At 44.1% G+C, this 26,977-nt stretch overlaps 1 pseudogene; it reads left to right on the top strand.

Annotated features, from left to right (window-relative positions):
* The first annotated feature begins 15,870 nt into the window (after positions 1-15,870).
* LOC148148652 (NACHT, LRR and PYD domains-containing protein 3-like) overlaps positions 15,871-26,977 on the top strand; it is a 29,705-nt pseudogene continuing 18,598 nt past the window's right edge.

The raw sequence follows: 26,977 nt of genomic DNA, 5'->3' as shown, positions 1-26,977 counted from the left end.
GTGTGTTGATCTAGATGAAGGAACTGAGGGTATCTGGCTAAATTTGCAGACATTACAAAGATAGATAGTGGGATAAGTAGTATTGAGGAGACGGGGAGGCTGCAGAAGGATTTGAACAGGCTGGGGCAGTGGGCAAAGAAGTTGCAGATGGAGTACAATGTGGTCATGCACATGGTAGGAAGAATAGAGGATAGACTATTTTCTAAATGGGGAAAAAAATTCACAAGTCTGAAGTGCAAAGAGACTTTGGAGATCTAGTCCAGATCTAGTCTAGTCCAAGAATAACAAAAAGATGGGGTACTGGGCTAATGGTCGGATACTTGGTAGTGTGGATGAGCAGAGGGATCTTGGTGTCCATGTACACAGATCTCTGAAAGTTGCCACCCAGGTAAATAGTGCGGTGAGGAAGGCATATGGCGTACTGGCTTTTATTGGTAGAGGAATTGAGTTCCGGAGTTCTGAGGTCATGATGCAGTTGTATAAGACTCTGGTACGGCCGCATCTGGAATATTGTGTGCAGTTTTGGTCGCCATACTATAGGAAGGATGTGGAGGCATTGGAACGGGTGCAGAGGAGGTTTACCAGGATGTTGCCTGGTATGGAAGGAAAATCGTATGAGGAAAGACTGAGGCACTTGGGGCTGTTTTCACTAGAGAAAAGAAGGTTTAGGGGTGACTTGATTGAGGTGTACAAGATGATTAGGGGGTTAGATAGGGTCAGTATGAACCTTTTCCCGCGTATTGAGTCGGGTATTACAAGGGGGCATAGCTTTAAATTAAGGGGGGGTAGATATAGGACTGATGTTAGGGGTAGGTTCTTCACTCAGCGAGTCGTTAGTTCATGGAATGCCCTGCCAGTAACAGTGGTGGACTCTCCCTCTTTATGGGCATTTAAGAGGGCATTGGATAGGTATATGGAGGATAGTGGGTTAGTGTAGTTTAGGTGGGCTTGGATCGGCGCAACATCGAGGGCCCAAGGGCCTGTACTGCGCTGTATTCTTCTATGTTCTATGTTCTAAGTCCATATAGATGATGCCCAATGCTCTTCCCTCATCAATCCTCTTCGTTACTTCTTCAAAAAACTCAATAAAGTTTGTGAGACATGATTTCCTGTGCACAAAGCCATGCTGACTACCCTAATCAGTCCTTACCTTTCCAAATACATGTAAATCCTGTCCCTCAGGATTCCCTCCAACAACTTGCCTACCACCGATGTCAGGCTCACTGGTCTATAGTTCCCTGGATTTTCCTTACCACCGTTCTTAAATAGTAGCACCATGTTAGCCAGCCTCCAGTCTTCTGGCACCTCAGCTGTGATCATCAATGATACAAATATCTCAGCAAGAGGCCCAGTGATCACTTCCCAAGCTCCCTGCAGAGTTCTAGGGTACACCTGATTAGGTCCTGGGGATTGAGAAAAGAATGGCCCTTCAGCTTATTATGTCTGTAATTCAATTTTCCAGCATTTGACCCATGTGCTTTGGCATCTAATTTTTTAAAAATGTAATGTGGAGATTTTGGAGTTGGATTGGATGGACAAGGTCAAATCTCAAACGACACAGCAGGAACTTCCTCAGTGCACCCCTTCCAGGAATGCCTCAAGGTTAGGTCATTGGGCGGTGGGTGTTCAGGGTCCTGCTCCTCTTCCGACACCGGGACACCCAGATGCTCAGGGGAAAAGGTCCTCCTCCCGTGCCAAAGCATGCGGATGATACGAAAGTCGGAGGAGTTGTTGACAGTGAGGAAGGATGTAGCAGGTTACAGCAGGATATAGAGAAGCTGCAGAGCTGGGCAGAAAGGTGGCAGATGGAATTCAATGTAGCTAAGTGCGAGGTGATTCACTTTGGGAAGAATAACAAAAAGATGGGGTACTGGGCTAATGGTCGGATACTTGGTAGTGTGGATGAGCAGAGGGATCTTGGTGTCCATGTACACAGATCTCTGAAAGTTGCCACCCAGGTAAATAGTGCGGTGAGGAAGGCATATGGCGTACTGGCTTTTATTGGTAGAGGAATTGAGTTCCGGAGTCCTGAGGTCATGATGCAGTTGTATAAGACTCTGGTACGGCCGCATCTGGAATATTGTGTGCAGTTTTGGTCGCCATACTATAGGAAGGATGTGGAGGCATTGGAACGGGTGCAGAGGAGGTTTACCAGGATGTTGCCTGGTATGGAAGGAAAATCGTATGAGGAAAGACTGAGGCACTTGGGGCTGTTTTCACTAGAGAAAAGAAGGTTTAGGGGTGACTTGATTGAGGTGTACAAGATGATTAGGGGGTTAGATAGGGTCGACAGTATGAACCTTTTCCCGCGTATTGAGTCGGGTATTACAAGGGGGCATAGCTTTAAATTAAGGGGGGGTAGATATAGGACTGATGTTAGGGGTAGGTTCTTCACTCAGCGAGTCGTTAGTTCATGGAATGCCCTGCCAGTAACAGTGGTGGACTCTCCCTCTTTATGGGCATTTAAGAGGGCATTGGATAGGTATATGGAGGATAGTGGGTTAGTGTAGTTTAGGTGGGCTTGGATCGGCGCAACATCGAGGGCCCAAGGGCCTGTACTGCGCTGTATTCTTCTATGTTCTATGTTCTATGTTCTAAAACAGTCTGGGAGGGAGGAGTAAGGATAACACCTTCCTCCCCTTCATTGCTCGATGACCCAGCAGAGTTATAAAGATTACAGCCTGCAGCCCCATGGCCAGTGGAATGGTGGCAGCAGGGGAATCTGCTGCAATCCCCCAGGGTTCTGGGTAAGTCGGGCTGCTGTACTGGAGAGGCAGGAGGCACCACCGGCTCACCGCTGGGGAGGGACAGCATTGTACGCACGACGCAGGGAAATCCTCCCTCTGCAGGGCAGCACCTCTTCCCCGAGGAAACAGTGGCTGCAGTAAAAGCTCTCCCTTCACCGCCTGCCCTGTGGTAGTGGGGCCTGAGGCTCCTCTCTGCAACTTCTCCTGGAAAATGATTGGCTGGGGAAAACAGGTGCATGGTAAAAATGGGGAAATCAAGAAGTGACACAGCTACTATAGGGTGGAGGACAGCAGCAGAGATTCTTTGAGGTCAGAGCTGGGGTCTGGTTCGGGCTCAGAGATCCCAGGGCCTGCTGTCATAGGGTGAGGGTCAGGCATGGAGGTCCAGGGGTTGAGACATTGGGGCAGGCTTTGCACACGGAACCAGAGAACTGGGGGCTAGGGTTCCCACGCTGGGACGATGCTGGTGCAGCCGCAGGGGCTTTGTTACGCTGGGGTGGGATAAGATGAGCGTCCGAGGGGGGATGGTGTTCCGTCCATGGGAGTGGGCTCATTGTGGTGTCTTCCCTCTGGCCGGACACTCATCTTCCATCCCCCCACTGCTGCCAGAGGCTGAGGCACCAGCAGCCCCTGGCTTAGACCCTGCTGATGGGGTCTTTGTTGCTGTCTTAGGGGGAGCGAAAGTAGGGATGGTAGTGCCACCTATGACTGCTGGTGTAGGCTGGGCAGCCTTCTGGGTGGAGCAATTCTTCCTCATGTGCTGTGAGGTGGGGCACAAGTGGCACCGCGTGCTGTCTGCAGTCCAGAAAAAGCGGTAGGCCGCATTGAGGAAGGTAAAGGAACCCTCGGTGATCTTCTCCCAGGCCAAGCAAATGAACGCCCGGCGCTGGAAGAAGTACACAAGTTTGAGGGCGGGGTCCTTCAGACCGAGCAGGAGCAACAGTACATCTGATCACATTTCCCCTAGAGTTTGGAGATGGGGAAGGAGAGTTCACTGTCAATAAAGAGTGGGATGTTGGAGATCATGACCTGCTAAAAAGTAATCTTCATTTGGTTGATGGGAAGAAATGTCCCACCCACAGTGAGTCCCTTCTGCACGGTCAGGTGGACTGCCTGCTCAGTCTGAATGGAAAATATGGCCTTCCTATATATGCGGGCTGCAGCGATGATGGCTAGTGGGCCAACCATACTAGCCATGTCCTTACTGCAAGCCTCGATAGTCATACTTGGGTGGTGATCTGCCTTCACACCCGGGTGCTTGGTTAGGTGCATGAAGGGGTTGGGGTTGTAGCCAGGGCTGGAGCAGCTGCGCCCAAGACAGGGGCTACACTGGCATAAGTACGGCTGGGGCCTGCCATTTTGGTACTCACCATGGTGTGCTGCTGGTTGGCCCCAGAAGATCTCCTCCCCCATGGGCCTCAGGCAACAGTGGCGATCCTGGCTCTGGAAGGCCCTGGCAGCAGCAGCAATCACCCCATTTGCTGATGGGGACCAGGCAGCAGCAGCAGAGGTAGATCCAGGCAGCAGCAACAGTCCCCAAGTGCAAAGCCCTGTGCCTCTGTGTGCAAAAGTAGCATTCTGCTCGTAGAATGCATACTTATTGAGTTAAGCAGTGAAGAGTTGCTTGAGAAAAGTAACCAGGGCTCTTGAAAGGACACCCTCCATGAAACTTGCTGAAATTGTGAACTCAATCAACTCACCTTTTGTCTATGACGAGTTTGGGTAACATACATATAAAACCTGTTTCCATAAGCTGATTAGTACAAGCACTAGCAGCACAGTTCACTTCTTGTTGTGTCTCCAGCTGCTTCTGCATGGTCTCTGGATTTGTAAGATTGATAGTCAGCTGAGTCACTGGAGCACCAGGGAAAATGCAAGTTTACTGGATCGTGAGTCCCAGGAAATGGTCAACATAGGCATTTTGGATAGCCTCTGATCCACTATTTTGAACAGTAGGAAGAAGCAGAAACCGTATGAGTTTTCAGGCTGCGTTAATGAACCAGAACTTGTCCAAGTTGGTACCAACAGTATAGAAAGGGAAAGTAGTCAAGTCCGACAGTCACACATTCAACACTTTATGAAGACAGTTCAATAAAAATTGACCTTGAAGTTGATAATTTTTGAAGGATTCCCTGCAACATATGCAATTTAAAATTAAATTATGAAGATGAGGAAAGTTCATGCCTGGCCACTCCACCTGACCTCCTTACAGCTAGGGTTCAAACATAAAGAAAAGAGCTGAACTTGAGGTAAAGTGAGGGTGACAGCACTTGAAATCAAGACAGCATTTGATTGAGTATAGGAGTCAAGGAGTCAACAAACCTGAAATCGTTGGGAATGAGCAGGAAAGTCTCTCCACTGGTTAGAGTCATATCTAGCACAAAGGATAATGATTGTGTTGTTAGTGACCAGACCTCTCTCCAGAAATTTTTCAGGGTAGTATTCTTGGCCCAGCCATCTTCAGTCGCTCCATCATGGAGCAAAACGTATGATGTCTGCAGAAGTCTACGGATATTCACATGATTTCAGCAACATTTGCACCTTGAGGTACTGACGACAGTCCATGTTCAAATGCAGCAATTTCCTGGATTGAACTGACAAGTGACAAGTAATGAGCTGTTGTGCCAACCTTTTATCCTACTCTTAAGATCAACTAACCTCCATACTCTTCATTTTACTATCATCCATGTGCCCATCCAAGAGCCGCTTAAAGGTCCCTAACGTATCTGAGTCTACTACCACTGCTGGCAGTGCATTCCACACATCCAACACAGTGTAAAGAACCTACTTCTGATATCTCCCCTAAAACTTTCCTTCAATCACCTTAAAATTATACACCCTTGTGATAGCCATTTCTGCCCTAGGAAAAAGACTCTGGCTATAACTGTATCTTTGCCTCTAACCATCTTGTACACCTCTATCAAGTCACCTCTCATCCTTCTTCACTCCAATAAGTAAGCCCAAGCTCCATTAATCTTTCTTCATAAGACATGCCCTCCAGTCCAGATAACACCCTGGTAAATCTTCTCTGCGTCTTCTCCGAAGCTATCACATTCTTCCTATAAAGAGGCGACCTGACTTGAACACAATATTCCAAGTGTGGTCTAACCAGGGCTCTATAGAGCTGCTGCATAATCTCGTGACATTTAAATCAAATCTCTCTGCTAATAAAAGCCAACACACCATATGCCTTCTTAACAACTGTATCAACTGGGGTGGCAACATTTGAGGGATTGATTGATGTGGAGCTCAAGATCCCTCTTCCTCCACAATACCGAGATTCCTGCCTTTTGCCCTGTAATCTGCATTCAAATTCGACCTTCCAAAATGAATCACTTCACATTTTTCCAGGTTGATCTGTATCTGCCACTTCCCAGCCCAGCTCTGCATTCTGGCAATGTCCCTTTGTAACCTTCAACAGCCTTCCATTCTACCCACAACTCCACCAGCCTTCATGTCATCAGCAAACTTGCTAACTGTCCCAGATCCCTGTGGAACACCTCTGGTCACCAAGCTCCAGAATGAATACTTTCCATCAACTACTACCTTCCGTCTTCTGTGTGCCAGCCAATTCTGTATCCAGGCAGTCAGATTTTCCTGTCTCCCATGCCTCCTTACTTTCTGAATGAGCCTACCATTGGGAACCCTGTCAAATGTTAATTGGGGAGCGGGAATTACAATGCTATTAGCCAAGAACTGTGGAGCATAAATTGGAAACAGATATTCTTAGGGAACACTTCCTCCCACAGTCTAAAGATGTGCAGGTTAGGCGAATTGGCCATGCTAAATTGCCCGTAGTGTTAGGTAAGGGGTACATGTAGGGGTATGGGTGGGTTGCGCTTCGGCGGGTCGGTGTGGACTTGTTGGGCCGAAGGGCCTGTTTCCACACTGTAATGTAATGTAATCTAATCTAATCTAATCTTAAAAAAAAAAATGCCTTGCTAAAATCATATACACGACATGCACTGCTCTACCTGCATCAATGTGTTTTGTCAAATCCTCAAAGAATTCAGCAAGACTTGTGAGGCATGACCTGTCCTTCGCAAAGCTATGTTGACTATCTCTAATCAAACTATCCTTTTCCAAATAATTATAAATCCTGTCTCAGAATCCTCTCCAATACTTTGCCTACCACTGATGTAAAACTGACTGTTCTGTAATTCCCAAAGTTATCCCTATTCCCTTTCTTGAACAAGGTAATAACATTTGCCACCCTCCAATCATCTGATACTACTCCATTGGACAGTGAGGACACAAAGGTTATCACACAAAGGTGCAGCAATCTCTTCCCTCGCTTCCTGCAGTAACCTTTGGTATATACCCTCTGGCCCAGGGGATTTATCTATCCTCATGTTTTTCAAAAGTTTGAGCACATTCTCCTTTTTAACATCAACCTGTTCTAGCATATCAGCCTGTTTCATGCTGTCTTCACAAACAGTAAGGTCCCTCTTTGCAGTGAATTCTGAAGCAAAGTATTCATTAAGGACCTCCCCAACCTCCTCAGACTCTAGCACAAGTTCCCTTCACTATCCCTGATCAGCCCTACCCTCAAACTGGCCATCCTTTTGTTCCTTATATAAGTGCAGAACGCCTTGGGGCTTTCTTAATCCTACCCTCCAAGGTGCTTGCATACCCCCTTCTAGCTCTCCTAAGTTTCTTCCTGGCTACCTTGTAACCCTCTAGGTCCTGTCTGATCCTTGCCTCCTCAACCTTATATAGGCTTCCTTCTTCCTCTTGACTAGATGTTCCACATCTCTTGTCATCCCAGGTTCCTTCACCCTACTATTCCTTCCTTCAGTGGGATAAATCTATCCAGCAGTCTCAGCAAGTGCTCCCTAAACAACTTCCTCATTTCTGTTCCCTAAGAATATCTGTTTCCAATTTATGCTCCACAGTTCTTGGCTAATAGCATTGTAATTCCCCCTCCCCAATTAAATATTTTCCCATACTGTCTGCTCCTATCCCTCTCTGTGACTGTAATAAAGGACAGAGAGTTGTGATCTCTATCACCAAAATGCTCTGACGCCTCACCTCTTCATTGCCAAGCACCAAATCCAATATGGCCTCCCCTCTAGTAGGGGACTCGATAGTTCGGGGCACAGATAGGCGGTTTTGTGGGGGCGAGAGAGACTCATGTTTGGTATGTTGCCTCCCAGGTGCAAGGGTACGTGATGTCTCTGATCGTGTTTTCCGGGTCCTTAAGGGCGAGGGGGAGCAGCCCAAAGTCGTGGTCCACATTGGCACAAACGACATAGGTAGGAAGGGGGCTGAGGATGTTAGGCAGGCTTTTAGGGAGCTAGGTTGGAAGCTCAGAGTTAGAACAAACAGAGTTGTTGTCTCTGGTTTGTTACCCGTGCCACGTGATATAGAGTCGAGGAATAGGGAGAGAGAACAGTTAAATGCGTGGCTACAGGGATGGCGCAGGAGGGAGAGATTCCGGTATCTGGATAACTGTGGTTCTTTCTGGGGAAGGTGGGACCTCTATAAACAGGATGGTCTACACCTGAACCTGAGGGGCACCAGTATCCTTGGGGGGAGGTTTGCTAGTGCTCTTGGGGAGGGTTTAAACTAACTCTGCAGGGACATGGGAACCTAGACTGTAGCTTTAGGGTGCAGGACCTGGAGTGTAGGGAGGTTAGGAACATGGCATCAATCTCAAAGGAGGGTGCCTGTAAACAGGAAAGTGGCTTGAAGTGTGTATACTTCAATGCAAGAAGTATACGAAATAAGGTAGGTGAACTTGCAGCGTGGGTTGGTACCTGGGATTTCGATGTTGTGGCTATTACGGAGACATGGGTAGAACAGGGACAGGATTGGCTGTTGCAGGTTCCAGGGTTTAAATGTTTTAGTAGGGTCAGAGGTGGGGGTAAAAGAGGGGGAGGTGTGGCATTGCTTATCAAAGATAGTATTACAGCAGTGGAAAGGACGATGGATGAAGACTCGCCATCTGAGGTAGTTTGGGCTGAGGTTAGGAATAGGAAAGGTGAGGTCACCCTGTTAGGAGTTTTCTACAGGCCTCCTAATAGTCCTAGAGACCTAGAAGAAAGGATTGCGAGGATGATTCAGGAGAAGAGTGAAAGTAATAGGGTGGTTGTTATGGGGGACTTTAACTTTCCAGATATTGACTGGGAAAGCTATATAGCCCGAGCTCGTTAGATGGGTCGGTGTTTGTTCAATGTGTGCAGGAGGGTTTCCTGACACAATATGTAGACAGGCCAACAAGAGGTGAGGCCATACTGAATTTGGTTCTGGGTAACGAACCAGGCCAGGTGTTAGAATTGGAGGTAGGTGAGCACTTTGGGGACAGTGACCACAATTTGGTGACTTTTACTCTAGTGATGGAGAGGGATAAGTGTGCACTGCAGGGCAAGAGTTATAGCTGGGGGCAGGGAAATTATGATGCGGGTGAGGCACGACTTAGGATGCGTGGCTTGGAAAAGTAGGCTTCAAGGGAAGGGCGCAATTGATATGGGGAGCTTGCTCAAGGAGCAACTATTGAGTGTCCTTGATAAGTATGTACCTATCAGGCAGGGAGGAAAGGGTTGTGTGAGGGAGCCGTGGTTTAATAAGGAATTGGAATCCCTTGTTAAAGGGAAGAGGGCGGCCTATGTAAAGATGAGGCATGAAGGTTCAATTGGGGCGATTGAGAGTTATAAGGTAGCCAGGAAGGATCTGAAGAGAGAGCTAAGAGCAGCAAGGAGGGGACATGAAAAGTCCTTAGTTGGTAGGATTTGGGAAAACCCAAAGGCATTCTATAGGTATGTCAGGAATAAAAGAATGACTAGGGTAGGAATGGGTGCAGTCAAGGATAGTAGTGGGAAGTTGTGTGTGGAGGCTGAAGAGATTGGGGAGACACTGAATGAATACTTTTCATCAGTATTCACTCAGGAACAGGACATTGTTGCCGATGTGAATACTGAGTCACAATTAATTAGAATGGACGGCTTTGAGTTATGAAGGGAAAAGGTGTTGGAAATTCTGGAAAGGGTGAAAATAGATAAGTACCTGGGCCTGATGGCATTTATCCTAGGATTCTCTGGGAAGCAAGGGAGGAGATTGCAGAGCCATTGGCCTTGATTTTTATGTCCTCGTTGTCTACAGGAATAGTGCCAGAAGACTGGAGGATAGCAAATGTAGTTCCCTTGTTCAAAAAGGGGAGTAGGGATAACCCTCGTAACTAAAGGCTGGTGAGTCTCACTTCTGTTGTGGCAAAGTCTTCGAGAGAATTGTAAGGGATAGGATTTATGAACATCTGGATAGGAATAATGAGATCAAGGATAGTCAGCATGGTTTTGAGAAGGGCAGGTCATGCCTCACAAACCTTATTGAATTCTTTGAGAAGGTGACTAAGGAGGTGGATGAGGGTAAAGCGGTAGGTGTGGTGTATATGGATTTTAGTAAAGCGTTTGATAAGGTTCCCCATGGTAGGCTACTGCAAAAAATACGGAGGTATGGCATTGAGGGTGAGTTGGAGGTTTGGATTAGGAATTGGCTGGCTGGAAGAAGACAGAGAGTAGTAGTTGATGGTGAAGGTTCATCTTGGAGTGCAGTTACTAGCGGTGTTCCGCAAGGATCTGTTTTAGGACCATTGCTGTTTGTCATTTTTATAAATGACCTGGAGGAGGGGCTAGAAGGTTGGGTGAGCAAGTTTGCGGATGATACAAAAGTCGGTGGAGTTGTTGACAGTGAGGAAGGATGTGTCAGGTTACAGCAGGATATAGATAAGCTGCAGAGCTGGGCAGAAAGGTGGCAAATGGAGTTCAATGTAGGTAAGTGTGAGGTGATTCACTTTGGTAAGAGTAACAAGAAGATGGAGTACTGGGCTAATGGTTGGATATTTGGTAGTGTGGATGAGCAGAGGGATCTTGGTGTCCATGTACACACATCTCTGAAAGTTGCCACCCAGGTAAATAGTGCGGTGAAGAAGGCATATGGCGTACTGGCTTTTATTGGTAGAGGAATTGAATTCCGGAGTCCTGAGGTCATGTTGCAGTTGTATAAGACTCTGGTGCGGCCGCATCTAGAGTATTGTGTGCAATTCTGGTCACCATACTATAGGAAGGATGTGGAAGCACTGGAACGGGTGCAGAGGAGGTTTACCAGGATGTTGCCTGGTATGGTAGGAAGATCGTATGAGGAAAGGCTGAGGCACTTGGGGCTGTTTTCATTGGAGAAAAGAAGGTTTCGGGGTGACTTGATAGAGGTGTACAAGATGATTTGGGGTTTAGATAGGGTTGACAGTGAAAATCTTTTTCCATGTATGGAATCAGCTATTACGAGGGGGCATAGCTTTAAATTAAGGGGTGGTAGGTATAGGAAAGATGTTAGGGGTAGGTTCTTTACTCAGCGAGTCGTGAGTTCATGGAATGCCCTGCCAGTAGCAGTGGTGGACTCTCCCTCTTTCTGGGCATTTAAACGGGCATTGGATAGGCATATGGAGGATAGTGGGCTAGTGTAGGTTAGGTGAGCTTGGATCGGCGCAATATCGAGGGCCAAAGGGACTGTAATGCGCTGTATTTTTCTATGTTCTATGTTCTAGTCAGCCTATTTACGTATTGAGTCCGGAATCTTTCCTGGACATACCTGACAAAATCCACTACATCCAAACTAATTGCAGTAAGGAGAATTGCTTCTCGTGGCTCAACATCATTACCGTAGCAGTATCCCTATGATCAATGTCCTGGAGCTTCCCAATGAGCAGAAATTGGACTGGACCAATTGCATGAGCCACATGTGCAGGTCAGACAGAATGAGTTCTGTTGTGGGTAACACTACCTGTTTCCCCAGTGCCTGTCCACCAAATACAAGGCACAGGAGTGTGATAGAATACACTGTGTACCCATCTACTGTCAAACCTCCCCCCCCCCCCCCCAAAATGGACCAGGATCCAGTAGAGGAAGAAAATAAACAACCCCTGTATGGAGTGTGATAATAGTCTCGTCCACCCAAATCTGATGACATGGCTTCCTGCAGTCATCTCTGGGGAAGGCCACTCTTCCCCAGAACCTCCTAGTGAGGCATCACTTAACCTTAGAGCCATGTTCGACTTGGTGTGACATTTCCAATGGTGTGTGGTGGGATGTGTAGTAGATAACACTGTCTCCAGTGATGTTGCAAGTTTGCATTGAGTAAATGACTGTACAGGGTTTCTTTTCAGTATGGTGCGTGAAACTTTTGACATCCGACATTAGACTTTGAAATCAGGGCGGCATGAGGGCTCGGTGGTAGCACTGCTGCCTCACAGCACCAGGGACCCGGGTTCGATTCCAGCCTAAGGTGACTGTGGAGTTTGTATATTCTCCCAAAATCTGTGTGGGTTCCTGCTGGGTGCTCTGGTTTTCCTCCCACAATGCAAAGATGTGCAGGTTTGGAGCCATGCTAAATTGTCCTGTATTGTCCATTGGTGAGCAGACTACATTAGTTATGGTAAAATGTGAGGTTATGGGCAAAAGGTGGAGAACCTGGGTTCTGGGTGGGATGCTTTTTGGAGAATTGATGCAGACTCGATGGGATTCTATGATTCTGTTCTGCAGAAGGTCCTGATTGAAGTCATAGAGATGTACAGCATGGAAACAGACCCTTCGGTCCAATCCGTCCATGCCAATCAGATATTCCAATCCAATCTAATCCCACCTGCCAGCACCTGGTCCATCCTGGGTCCTGGTCAAAGTAATGACTCCTGATTCCACTTTTAAACTATTAGATTTTGGGTGATTGCAACCACCTAAAATCGACCATTGTTTGTAAAAACAAAAAATCTTCAGATAGTTTGATAAAGTTGTTCAGAAGCAGTAGTTTCATTATGATACAGTAGTTAATCAGATATACAACCTGTAATAATTGGAGGTGGCTTACTGATGCCAACATACTGTTGCTACTGAGCATGGAGAATGGGGTTATTTGGATGATGTCAACTTCTTGAACATTGTTTGAGCATCGGCTGTATCTTCAGAATAAACTATATTTTTTCTACGTCTGTTAATAACCTGGTGTCATGTTTTCTGTGCAGCACTCTAATTCCTTGCTACATCTCTGGAGATTAAATTTTGCTTTGTGACAGTGAAGGGTAAAGTCAATGCCTAAGCTAAGTATATGGAAATTGATTCAGATGTACCCAGATCAAGAAGTATTCCGCTATAAGTCTTGTTACTGTTCTTTCTGAAGATTTTGCCATATGCTTCAGCATTCATAAAATTACAAGCCTCTCTTCTGATTCTGTTAGGAGTTGCACCCTGGATAAAGGTAGCTTTTTCTGTGTTGGTTTATTATTTTTATTCAGCACCATTGATATGCTACACAATTCAAATTATTTCAAAGGATACTACTCAGATCTTTGAGGGTAGGAGTTGGGATGTCATGTTGAAGTTTATGTTGATGAGGCCTCTTCTGGAGTACTGTGTGTTCACTGCTGATCTCCCTGTTGTAGGAAGGATATTATTAAGCTGGAGAGGGTTGCTGGGATTGGAGGATTTGAGTTATAAGGAGAAGCCGGATAGGCTGAGACTTTTTTTCACTGGAGCGCAAGAGGTTATGGGGTGATATTGTAGAGGTTTATAAAATCATGAGGGGTATAGATAAGGTGAATAGCAGATGTCTTTTCTGTATGGTAGTAAATTTGAAGACTAGGGAGCATTTTTTTAAAAGGTGAGAGTAGCAAGATTTAAAAAAGACATGAAAGGCAATTTTTATTTCGCACAGAGTGGTTTGTGTTTGGAATTAACTTCTAGAGGAAGCACTAGAAATGAAAGACATTTAGGTAAGTACATGAATAAAAAATGTTGGAGCGATATAGGCGAAGCGCAAGCAGGTAGGACTAGTTTAATTTGGGATTATGGTTGGCATTGATTAATTGGACTGAAGGGTCTATATCCATGCTGTATGACTTTCTGACTCTATGCTGGACACTGAGAGACAGGGAACTAATCACACTAAAATTACTACAGATTCTTTAGTTTCTCATTCTCAGAATATATTTTCTAATTTCCATTTTTGTGACTGAAATCACCATATTTGCAGAGTTATGGTTAAGAAAAAGAAGGAAATATATGGCGGATATAGATAGAAAGGATCAAGTGAATCCCTAGAAGAGTATAAAGCCAGTAGGAGTAAGAGGGAAATCAGGAGAGCATAAAGGGGACAGGAGAAAGCTTTGGCAAATAGGGTTAAGGAAAATCTACAAATACTTTAAGGGCAAAAGAGTAGCAAAGGAAAGAATAGGGCCCCTTAAAAATCAGTAAGAACATCTGTGTGTGGAACTGCAGGAGGTGGGGAAGATACTAAACGAGTATTTTGCATCAGTGTTTCCTGTGGCGAAGGATGTGGAAAATCGCGAATGTGGGGGAAATAAATAGCGATATCTTGAAAAATATCCATATTACAGAAAAGGTGGTGCTGGACATCTTAAAGTACATCAAGGTGGATAAATCCCCAGGAACTGATCATCTGAAATCTTTGAGAAGCTAGGGAAGTGATTGCTGGCCCTCTTGCTGAGATATTTGTGTCATCAATAGCCACAGGTAAGGTGTTGGAAGACCTGATTTTGGCTAACCTGGTGCCACTATTTAAGAAAGGTAGTAAGGAAAAGCCAGGGAACTATAGATCAGTGAGCCTGTTGTCAGTGGTGGACAAGTTGTTGGAGAGAATCCTAAGGGACAGAATTAACGTATTTGAAGAGGTAAGGACTGATCAGGGATAGTCAACATAGCTTTTGTGTATGGGAAATCACGTCTCACTAACTTGATTGAAGTTTTGAAGAAGTAACAAAGCAAATTGATGAGGGCAGAACAGTGGATGTGATCTGTATGGGCTTTGGTAAGGAGTTTGAAAAGATTCCTTTGGGAGACTGGTTCGCAAGGTTAGGTCTCCTGGATTACACAGAACTAGCCATTTGTATACAGCACTGGCTCAGAGGTAGAAGACAGAGGGTGGTGGTGGAGGTATGATTTTCAGATTGGAGGCCTGTGAGCAACAATGTGCCACAAAGATTGGTGCTAGTTCCATTGCTTTTCATCATTTGTATAAATGATTTGGTTGTGAACATAGGAGTATGATTAGTAAATTTGCAGATTACAACAGGGTTGGTATAGTGGACAGTGAAGAAGGTTACCTCACAATACAGTGGGATCTTGATCAAATGGGGATAGGGCTGAGTGGCTGATGGAGTTTAATTTTCATAAATGTGAAGTGCTGCACTTTGGTAAGGCAAGATTTAATAGTAAGGTCCTGGGAAGTGTTGCTGAAGAAAGAAACCTTGGGATGCAGGTTCATAGTTCCAAGGTAGACAGGCTGGTAAAGAAGGCATTTGGGTATGCTTGCTTTTATTGGTCAGTGTGCTGAGTATAAATATTAGAAGATAATGTGTGGAAGAGGACATTGGTTAGGTCACTTTTGGAATGCTGCATTTGATTTTGGTCTCCCTGTATATTGTGAAACTTGAAGGGTTCAGAAAAAGTTTTCAAGGATGTTACCCAGGTTGGCGTTTTGAATAATAGGGAGAGGCTGAATAAGTCGATACTATTTTCCTTGGTGTGTTGGAGGCAGAGGGGTGACCTTAGCGAGGTTTATTAAAATCATGAGAGGCATTGAATAGGGTGAATAACCAAGATCCTTTCCCTGCCCTGGGAGAGTCCAGAACTGGAGGGGATAGGTTTAAGATGAGAGGGGAAAGATTTTAAAAAGGACCAAAGGGGCATTTTTATTTTCATGCAGATGGTGGTGCATTTATGGAATAACCTGCCAGAGGAAGTGATGGAGGCTGGTACAATTACAACATCTTTTAAAGGCATCTGGCTGGGTATATGAATAGGAAGGGTTTAGAAGGATATGGGACAAGTGTTGGCAAATGGAACTGGATTGATTTAGGATATCTGATTGGCGTGACAATTTGGACTGTAGTGTCTGTTTCCATGCTGTACAACCCTATGACTCTATGTTCAGCAAAGAGCAGAACCTGATGCAGTGATTGACTTCTGTGTTCAGAACAACTAGGAAATCCCATCAGTGAGCAAATCCTTTTCTTCTCATTCCCACTGTTGTCATTTACTCTCCTTGTATGTCATTATTGTTCTTTACAGAAAGTCACTGAGCTCATGGAGAAGGGAAATCGAGCAAACTGTTCCAAATTCTTCTTAACCTGGTGATGGAGAAAGGCTCTCGGGCCCGAAGAGTAGGGAATCCTTTGTCAATATGCGACAGGGCGTCCCAAAGTTGGATAAAATACTGATAGAAGTACAGGAACTTGGTATGGTAAAATCATAGTGATTTCAATGTCAGATTCAAACATTGCAAATTCTGATATGGTATTTCAACAGGCATCGATTCATAAATACTGTTTTTTTTTGTCTTGAAACAGGCTGTGACCCGTTTGATTATATGAACATTTCACAAGCTTTATCTGAAGTACCAAGTCATTTGAAAGGTATGTGACAAAATGGAGTTTTCAAGCCATTCATTTCCCTTCTGAAAATCAGTTTTTTTTTTGTAGCTGTTTACAGACTTCAGAATTTGTGAATCAGAACTTGAAAGGCTTTGGACAATGAGATTGAATGTGCTTTGGATTGATCATTTATCCTCAGCTTATCTGTGTGAACGTAGAATTCACGTGATTCTAAATGTGTAGATCGCTATCACTATCGCAAGTGTGTACAGGTTTCACAGTGTGTTTGGATCTGGCCAGGTGTGTACAGGGTTTCACACAGTGAAATGTGAGAAGTACTCTCATAGAATTCAGTATACTCTGAATCCTGGTACAAACCTTTTTAGTGTAACACTTTCATTTTGTGGCCTCAATTTTTGGCTCAACAAGAGTGAGAAGCACATGTCAGGAACACCATTAGACATTGCTAAAAATGAGGTGGCTGCTTTCTGAGACCGGAAGACAGCGCTAATTGCATGCCAAGCAGCATAAACATCAAGGGAAAGACAACCAAACATTTGGTTTAAGCTCTGCAGTTTGGCATTTTCCAATCACAAATGATAGTGGACCCTCAACGCATCTCCATAAATATCCCAATTCTCAATATTGCAGTGCCCAGCACATTCATGGAAAAGATAAGGCTGAAAAATATGAAAGAATCTTCAACCAGAAGTCCCAAGTAAACGACCCACCTCGTGCTTCCTCCTAAGTTCCCCAGTCTCCCAGATGCCAGCCCTCACTTAATTTGATTCACTCCATACAAATCAAGAAAATGCTTCACATTTCCACAATAATTCTGGAGACTTGTGCTCCAGAGTCAGTTTCATCCCATCTCAAGCTTTTCCATTTCTGTTATTCCACCGGCATCTATCTTGCAATGTGGAAAACTGCCCGAATAATTCCTGTCCACAAAAAGCCAAACAAATCCAGCCCTTGCTGCTTGTTGGAGTCATATCTAGGAATATAGTTTTGCTTGTAGAAAAACTGTCATTCAGCCCCAAGACATCATTTGCAAAATTTCCTAATGGTTGTTTTGTAGCTCCCTAATTTTAAACAAACTTCTCTCCATTCTGCGCTTAGAAGTCAAGATGTTTGGTGATGATTGCTCAACATAATTCATGACTCCTCTGATACAGAAGTGTAACTGAGTCCAAATGCAGCAAACTTTGGCAACTTTCTGGCTTAGTCTGACAAATGATCATTAACATTCTCATCACACAGGCATCAGGCAATTGCCATCTCCAAAAAGAGAGAATGCACCTTCCTATCATTCAGTCCCTGAATCTCCCACTGTTAACATCTTGGTGGAATCAAAGACCAGAAACTGCACTGCACCAGCTGAAATGCTGTGACTACAGGTGCAGATAAGACACTGAGATTTCTGTGACAAATCATCTCCTGACAAAGCTTGTCCGTACCTACATTTCACAAGTCAGGAGCATGTTGGAGAACTGTATACCTCTAGCTCCAACGTTCAACAAACTTAACTCACAAAGTATCCTTGTATAATGTTTTCCAAACCTATAACATTTCAATACATAGAAGGGAGCAGGCACCAGATGTACAGGTCCACCAACACCTACAGGATCTCCTCTGAGTCACACATCATCCTAACATGCGGTAGTATTGCCCTTCCTTCACTATTGCTGGGTCAAAATCTTTAACTCCCTCCTTAACAGTGGGTGTACCTACATTACATGGGCTACAGCACTTAAAAGAGACAGGTCATTATTGTTTTCTCCAGGTCAAATAGGGATGGGCAATAAATTCTGTCAGGTATGATTCCCCAATCATGAAGCCTTGCTGACTTTGCTTGATTGCATTTCTAAGTGCTCTGCTATTGCATCTTTTGTAAGTTTACTATTTTCCTAATAACTAAGCCAACTTGCCTATGATTATCTGTGTGTTTTTTTTGTCTCCTTTCCTTTTTAAAATTATTGTAGTAGTTTCCCAGTCCTTTCGGATTTTTCGAGAATCTGAAGGAGTTTTGTAAGATTACTACCAGTGTATCCACTACCTCTGTCAGTACTTTCTCCCAGAATGCATCCTATCAGACCTAAGGGACTTATCAGTTTTTGCCCCATTTATGTTACGAGCACATTTCCTCTAGTGATAGTTATTAATTTTAAGATACTATTAAAGTCATCTATTGTGAAAAATTTTGCAAAAGAATTCAGCTTTTCTTGCCATTTCCTAGCTCCCCTTCATTCTTTCACAGCTCATTCTCTAAGGGAATTATGTTGATTTTGTCTTCTCTCCTCTTTTTCATAAATGAAGGAAGCTCTTGCTTGATAGTTACTATCTCTCAAAGTTTATTTTCTCCCTGTTTTTGGTTTACTTTTGTTTTCACCTTCTCCTTTCTGGCAACAGTATTCACCCGCAGTATTTCAGTTTGGACACTGAATATTGAACATATTCACAGCACATTCCCCACCTCGTTAATGCTTTGACTACAAGTGCAGATAAGACTCTGAGATTTCTGTGATAACTCGTGCCCTGACAAAGCTTGTCAGCTATCTACATGGCACAAATCAGGAGTGTGTTGGAGTAGAAGATTAGTGCCAGTGGCTATTTCAAAGCTTGATCCACTGGGGAACAGTTTTTCACAATCTATTTTCCATGTGTCCCCATTTCTGTACTTGGAAATTAACATGTCCCAAGACAGCAGTAAAGCAATACATGTAATGAAAGGTGCATGTTACAGAACAACATGTAATACTCCTCTAAAAATGCACATCATCATTTTTAAAGTACTTAGAAGGATGGTGTTAACTTATGGGCTCACTCGTTCATTACTTCATCTGAGTTGCTCCAGCTCATGAACCTTGGGCAGACAGTGACGTGAACTATTGATGTTCACATTTATTTGCAGCATTACTGGTCTATAAGAAATGTCATACCTGAGATCCTAGGAAGATTATCTCACGATATTGATTTCAATATGAGATAAATCAATAAACTTTTAGTTTCTACTGAAGTTTTCAAATGACACAAATGATCATTCATTCTCACTCAAGCTGAATTTTGCTACATGCTGAACTAATCTTGAAAAGTTGTTTTTGCAGTTGTACAGTTAACATTAAGAGCCGTTTTCTATCCGTTCTCATCTAAGATCTTCAGCAGAAACACAAGGGAACACTCCAGGTACAAACTGAAACACTGCAAGTGAATACTGTTGCCAGAAAGGAGAAGGTGAAGATTTTCCAGCTGGTTGATCGATACACTGAGCTAACAGTCATTTCTGCTGTTCGAGATCTGAAACACTTACACGAAGTCAAGACCATGAAAAGTGGAGAGAGGAATACTTGCAGAACGAGCTGGAAAAAATCCAAACTGATCCAGAGCAGCTTTTCCCAGAGAAAATCCCAAATTGGGAGTTCAGCAGTTGTGAGTGGAGTCCCAGGGATTGGAAAAACAACATTGGTACAAAAAATTGTTTATGACTGGGCCACTGGGAAAATATACCCAGACTTTCAATTTATTTTCAGTTTTAAATTCCGGGATTTAGATACTATTAACTGCAGAATTAACCTGAGGATGTTGTTACTGGATCAGTATCCTTACCTTGGGAATGCACTGGGAGAGCTCTGGAAGAACCCAGAGGGTTTATTCTTTATATTGGATGGTTTGGATGAATTCAAGGACCAGATTGATTTTTCTGACAATCGGGGAAATACAGAATCTCTGTTCATGTGCACAGATCCTGAGTGTTGGTGTGATGTGTCTGATATTGTGTACAGTTTAATCCAGCACAAGTTGCTCCCAGGATGTTCAGTGTTAGTAACCATTCGTCCCACTGAGTTACATTTATTGGAAAAGGCTGAGATCAGTGTCTGGACTGAAATCCTGGGATTTAGTGGTGAGGAACGGAAGTAATATTTCAACAAGTTTTTTGATGATCAGAAAGTGGCAGCAGCTGTTTTTAAGGACATAGAAGAGAATGAGATCCTGTCCACCATGCGTTACAGCCCTTTGTTCTGCTGGATCCTCGGTCTGTCACTGGGTCCCTTTTTCACAGAAAAGGACAGGAAACAGCAACAATTTCCCAAGACCGTCACCCAACTGTATTCCTACTATATTTATAACATTCTCGAACACCATGGCCGAGAGATTGAAGATCCCCGTGATGTGTTACTGAAGCTTGGTGAGATGGCCTTCACTGGAGTGTCTGAGAAGAAGATTGTGTTTCGAAATGGTGATTTGATCCAGTACAATATTGGTCCATTTTGTTTCTGGTCTCTCATCCCCAGAGTCAGCCTGTGTTCTGGAGAAGTTTTTTGGTCAATTTCTTCACCAAACAACCCATCACGTGAATGAGTGGGTAAAGAAGTGTTTTGGAAACACAAATAAAACTAGTAAACGGACCCTCCTGAACATGTTGCACTACTTGTTTGAGTCTCAGAATAAATCACTGGCTCAGGCCACAGTGGGATCTGACAAAACTTGCTTTTGTGGATTGCAATTGACACCTGTTGATTGTGCAGTCCTGTCTCATGTCATTGGGCTCTGTGATACTATAAATCATCTTGATCTACAGGATTGCTACATTAAGTGTGAAGAACTCCAATGGCTTGTATCCGCGCTGCACAAATGTCAAGGGTTGAGGTAACTACTTTATTGGTTCCGTAGCTCATGTTTTCATTGATGAGAAACTATTTGCTATCAAATAAATGGAAACAAATGCCTCCCAGTTCAAGCAAAGAGAAATAATCAGAAAACCTTGACAAAATCAAATCAGTGTAAGAAGGAAAACAGAACATCCAAGATGGAAAGTATAAATGTTGTTAACTGTTGGTCTACTCAAAGGTTACATGACTGTGAAGTTTGACACAGGGAATGAGGAGGTGTTAGAAGGCGTAACAGTGGACAGATTCCCTGATCCGGATGGGTTATAGCCAAGGCTGCTATGGGAGACTAGGGAGGAAATTACAGCGACCAGGACCCAAGTTTTTAATTTCTCTCTGACCACAGAGGAGATACGAGAGGACTGGAGGACAGCCACGTGGTTCCACTTTTCAAGAAGTATAGAGTCATAGAGATGTATAGCATGGAAACAGACCTTTCGGCCCAACTCGTCAATGCGGACCAGATATCCTAACCTAATCTAGTCACGTTTGCCAGCACTTGGCCAATATCCCTATGAACCCTTCCTATTCCTATACCTTTTAAATGTTGCAATTGTACCAGCCTCCACCACTTCCTTTGGCAGCTTATTCAATACATGTACCCCTCTGTGTGAAGAAGGTGCCCCTTCGGTCCATTTTATATCGAGGGAAGTGATTGCCGGGCCTCTCGCTGAAATATTTGTATCATTGATAGTCACAGGTGAGTTGCCGAAAGACTGGAGGTTGGCTAACATGGTACCTCTATTGAATAAGGGTGGTATGGACAAGCCAGGGATCTCTAGACTGGTGAGCCTGATGTCAGTGGTGGGCAGGTTGTTGGAGGGAATCCTGAGGGACAGGATTTACATGTATTTGGAAAGGCAAGGACTGATTAGGGCTAGTCAACATGGCTTTGTGTGTGGGAAATCATGTCTCACAAACTTGATTGAGTTTTTTGAAGAAATAGCAGAGGATTGATGAGGGCAGAGCAGTGGACTTCAGTACAGCATTTAACAATGTTCCCCATGGGAAACTGATTAACAAGGTTAGAGCTCATAGAATTAACGGAGAACTAGGCATTTGGATATAGAATTGGCTTGAAGGTAGAAGACACAGGGGACAGAGGGTGGTGGTGGAGATTGCTTTTCTGACTGGAGGCCTGAGATCAGTGGTGTGCCACAAGAATCAGTGCTGGGTCCACTACTTTTTGTCATTTATATAAATGAATTGTATGTAAATATAAGAAGTATAGTTAGTAAGTTTGCAGATGACACCAAAATTGGAGATGTCAGAGTACAACAGGATCTTGATCTGATGGGCCAATCAGCTGAGGAGTGGCAGATGGAGTTAAATGTGAGGTGCTGCATTTTAGGAAATCAAATTTTAGCAGGACTTATACACTTAATGGTAAGGTTCTAGGGAGTGTTGCTAAACAAAGAGACCTTGGAGTGCAGGTCTGTAGCTCCTTGAAAGTGGAGTCGTGGGTAGATAGGATAATGAAGAAGGTTGCTGCGCTTTTCCAGCAACACATTTTCAGCTCTGATCTCCAGCATCTGAAGTCCTCACTTTCTCCTAATGAAGAAGGTGTTTGGTATGCTTTCCTTTATTGGTCAGAGCATTGAGTACAGGAGTTGGGAGGTCATGTTGTGGCTGTACAGGACATTGGTTCGGCCACTTTTGGAATATTGTGTGCAATTCTGGTCTCCTTCCTATTGGAAAGATGTTGTGAAACTTGAAAGGATTCAGAAAAGATTTACAAGGATGTTGCCAGGGTTGGAGGGATTGAGCCATAGGGAGAAGTTGAATAGACCGGGGCTGTTTTCCTTGGACCACCAGAGGCTGAGGGATGACCTCATAGGAGTTTATAAAATCATGAGGGGGATGGATAGTGTAAATAGACAAAGTCTTTTCCCAGGGGCGGGGGAGTCCAGAACTAGAGGGCATAGGTTTACAGGGAGAGCAGCAAGATATAAAAGGGACCCAAGGGGCAATAAAACATAGAATCAATAAGAACCCTCTCTACTCACTTTACAGCGAGGCTGTACTTAAAGCTATTCACTTATCTGTTTCTGTGCTGTGACCTCTCCCAAACAGGTTCCTCCAACACCTAAAATACCTTAAAAAAAGAGCAGCTGTTACAGCCACAAATTTTTCTCATCCTCCAAATTGGATTATCCAGAATCATCTTTTTCAGTGTAGTAAAGATAAACCAGAGAACTACAGAACCATTAGTTTCACAATAGTGGCAGGGCAACTGTTGAAGAAAATTCTGAATGAGAGATTAATCTGCATTTGAAGAGGCCAGGTTTGATTAGGGATAGTCAGCATGGCTTTGCCAAAAGGTGGTCTTGCCTAACAAAATTGATTACACTTTTTGAGGACATGAACTGGTGTGTAGATGAGGGTAGGACAGTTGATGTAGTTTATATGGATTTCAGCAAAGCCTTTTGATAAGGTCCCATATGGGAGATGGATAAAGAAGGTAAAACCTCATGAGATCCAAGCTAATTTGGCAAGTTGGATCCAAAATTGGCCCAGTGGCAGGAGACAGAGGCTGGTGGTATAAGGCTGTTAGTGTGACTGGATGTTTGTATCTATTAGCATCAATCAGTCCTGGATACTATATTCTTCATGATGTATATAAACAATATATAGAGTAAAATATAGGGTGGCTCAGTGGTTAGCACTGCAGCCTCACAGCGCCAGGGACCCGGGTTTGATTCTGGGCTACTGTCTGTGTTTGCACGTGCTCCCTATGTCTGCATAGGTTTCCATTGGGTGCTCCAGTTTCCTCCCACAGTCCAAAGATGTGCAAGTTAGGTGGATTAGCCATGCGAAATTACCCATGGAGTTCAGGGATGTGTAGGTTGGGTACATGAGCCATAGGAAATGCAAGGTTACAGGGATAGGGTAGGAGGGCTGGGTCTGAGTGGGATGGTTGACAGAGGGTTGATGTGAACTCATTGGGCCGCGTAACCTGTTTCCACACGAGGGATTCTACAAAAAATAGTGAATAGCAGAACACACGGAAACTCAAAAGAACAGAGGAGTCTCAGGATGCTTGTCCACAGATTTCAGTGCAGTCGTTAAGGCATGCAGAATAAATGCCTTTATCAGTCATGGCGTAGATTATAATAGCAGAGAGGTTATGTTGGGGCTGTACTGGACTTTGTTTAGGCCATAGCTGAAGTATTGTATGCAGTTCTGATGATCATGGGATTGCACGGGAGGGTGTGCAGAGGAACTTTACCGAGATGCTGCCTGGGATGGAGCATTTCAATGGTGATGAGAGGCTGGATAAATTCTGGTGATGTTCTTCAGAGTAGAGAAGGTTGAGGGCAGAGGTGTCTAAGATTATGATGGGCATTGGCAGGTTGGTTAGGAAGCAGCTGTTCCCCTCAATTGAAGGGTTAAGAATGAGGGGGCATAGGGATTTCTTGCAGCTGAATGGTACTGTCCTTATCTCTGAACCAGGAGACCTAAATTCAAGTCTCCCATGCTCCCGAGTTGTGTAACAACATCTCTGAACCGGCTGTTTGAAAAATACAAAAAAAAAGCATCATTTTAAGTTGAAAGGCAGGAGATTAGAGGCAATTTGAGGAATTTGGTTTTCCACCCTCAGAGTGGTGGAAATCTGCCTGGGTGGGAACCTTACAATCTTGAAAAAGTACTTGGATGAACACTTGAATTATCATTAACATTCAACTGTATGGGAGTAGTGTAGATTGAGTAGTTTTTTTTTGTCAGTGCAGACTCAGTGGGCTGAAGGACCTCTTCTGTACTGTCTGATTTTATGTTCAGCAGTTGATAGGGCAAGTAATGTAACATTGGCCTTTATTTCAAAGGGAATGGAGTATTAAAAGTCAGGATCATTTTTTTGAAACTGAAGAAGGCACTAGTCAGACCACAGCTGGAATACTGTGAACACTTTTGGGCCCCTTATCTCAGGAAAGCTATGCTGGCATTGGAGGCAGTCCAGATGTGAGTCACTGGACTGATACCAGGTTTGGAGGGAATGTCTAATCAGGAGAGGTTGAATAGATTGAGCCTATACTTGTTGGAATTTAGAAGAAAAAGAGGGAACCTTAGAGGGTCAATACAGAAAGGTTGTTTTCTCTTGTGTGAGAGTTTAGAACTAAAGGCCATAATCTCTGAAGAAGAGTTCACTCATTTAAGACCAAGTTGCGGAGGACTTTCTTCTCTGACATCTGTTGTGAAACTGGAATTCGCTGACTGGACTTGTACTTTCTGAAATTTAGAAGAATGAGGGGAGAACTCATAGAAACGTATAAAATCCAAAATAGAAGAGGATAACTGGGGGGAAGGTAGGACCACAAGGATAAAGGAGAGAACTTGTGCTTGGAGGCAGAGGGAGTATTGCTGAACAAAGAGAACTTGGAGTGCAGGTTCATAGTTCCTTGAAAGTGGAGTCGCAGGTAGATAAGATAGTGAAAAAGGTGTTTGGTTTGCTTTCCTTTATTGGTCAGAGTATTGAGTACAGGAGTTGGGAGGTCATGTTGCGGCTGTACAGGACATTGGTTAGGCCGCTGTTGGAATATTGCGTGCAATTCTGGTCTCCTTCCTATTGGAAAGATGTTGTGAAACTTGAAAGGTTTCAGAAAAGATTTACAAGGATGTTGCCATGGTTAGAGGATCTGAGCTATAGGGAGAGGCTGAACAGGCTGGGGCTGTTTTCCCTGGAGCGTCGGAGAGGCTGAGGGGTGACCTTATAGAGATTTACAAAATTGAGGGGCATGGATAGGATAAATAGACAAAGTCTTTTCCCTGGGATGGTGGGAGTCCAGAACTAGAGGGCATAGGTTTAGGGTGAGAGGGGAAAGATATAAAAGAGACCTAAGGGGCAACCTTTTCACGCAGAGGGTGTTGCGTGTATGGAATGAGCTGCCAGAGGATGTGGTGGAGGCTGGTACAATTGCAACATTTAAGAGGCATTTGGATGGGTATATGAATAGGAAGGGTTTGGAGGGATATGGCCAGGTGCTGGCAGGTGGGACTAGATTGGGTTGGGATATCTGGTCGGCATGGACGGGTTGTACCGGAGGGTTTGTTTCCATGCTGTACATCTCTATGACTCTAAGCTACAGTCACCCATGACAGCAACCCTGTTACATCTGCACCTTTCCAAAATCTGCCTCCCAATCTGCTCCTCCGTGTCTCTATGTCTATTGGGGGCCTGTAGAAAACTCCCAATAAAGTGACTGCTCCTTTCCTGTTTCTGACTTCCACCAATACTGACTTTGTAGACAAACCCTCCTCAATGACCTGCCTTTCTATAGCTGTGGTACTGTCCCTGATTAACAATGCCAATCCTCCACCACTTTTATCTCCCCATCTCCATTAATTTATGAAACATATTGCCCCTGTGATATCCAAGTCTCCATAATGGCCACAATAGTTCCAATTACTGATCCATGCTCTGAGTTCATTGCCCTTATTCCTGATGCATTACAGTAGACCCACTTCAACCCACCTTTTTGATGTATAAAAGGTAGGAGAGAGGTAAGAGTGAACATTGCACCTCTGAAAATGAGTCTGGAGAAATTGTCACAGGAAACAAAGGAAATGGCAAAGGAACTTTGTATCAGTTTAAACAGTGGAAATTAACAGAACCTCAAGAGATTTGGAGGCAGAGGTGAGTGTAGTGGCCATTACTAAGAAGAATGTGCTGGAGAAGCTAAAGGTGGATGAATCAGCAGAATTGCATGGGTTATACCACCAGGTTCTGAAGAGGTACCTGAGGAGATTGTGGAGGTATTGGTGACCTTTCAAGAATTACTGCAGTCAGGGTGCATTCCCAGAGGATTCGAAAGTGGATAGGGTGGGAAGCAGAAAATGGGAAATTATAGACTGGTTAGCCTGACCTCAGTCATTAGTAAGATTTCAGAATCCATTATTAAAGATGAGATTGGAATTGCTCAGCAAAATAGGATGGAATCAATAGAAGGACAAATCTATTAGAATCCTTTTTGAGGACATAACAAGCATATTAGACTCAATGTTCTCAACCACTCTTCATATGACAAGCCCTTCATTCCTGGGATCATGAGTGTGAACCTCCTCTTGATCTCCTCCAAGGTCTGCACAGCCTACCTTACATATAGGGCCTGTGGGCTTGATCTGTTTGGATCTCCAGAAGGCCTTTGACAATATGCCACAGAGGAAGCTGAGAAGTAAGATAAGAGCTCATGGTG

The sequence above is a fragment of the Chiloscyllium plagiosum genome, unplaced genomic scaffold (assembly GCF_037043375.1).
Source record: "Chiloscyllium plagiosum isolate Xiang-an unplaced genomic scaffold, Cpla_swu_hap1 HiC_scaffold_12, whole genome shotgun sequence".
Taxonomy (NCBI): Eukaryota; Metazoa; Chordata; class Chondrichthyes; order Orectolobiformes; family Hemiscylliidae; genus Chiloscyllium; species Chiloscyllium plagiosum.
Note: the sequence above shows the minus strand (reverse complement) of the source record. Positions and strands in the feature narration are given on the sequence as shown.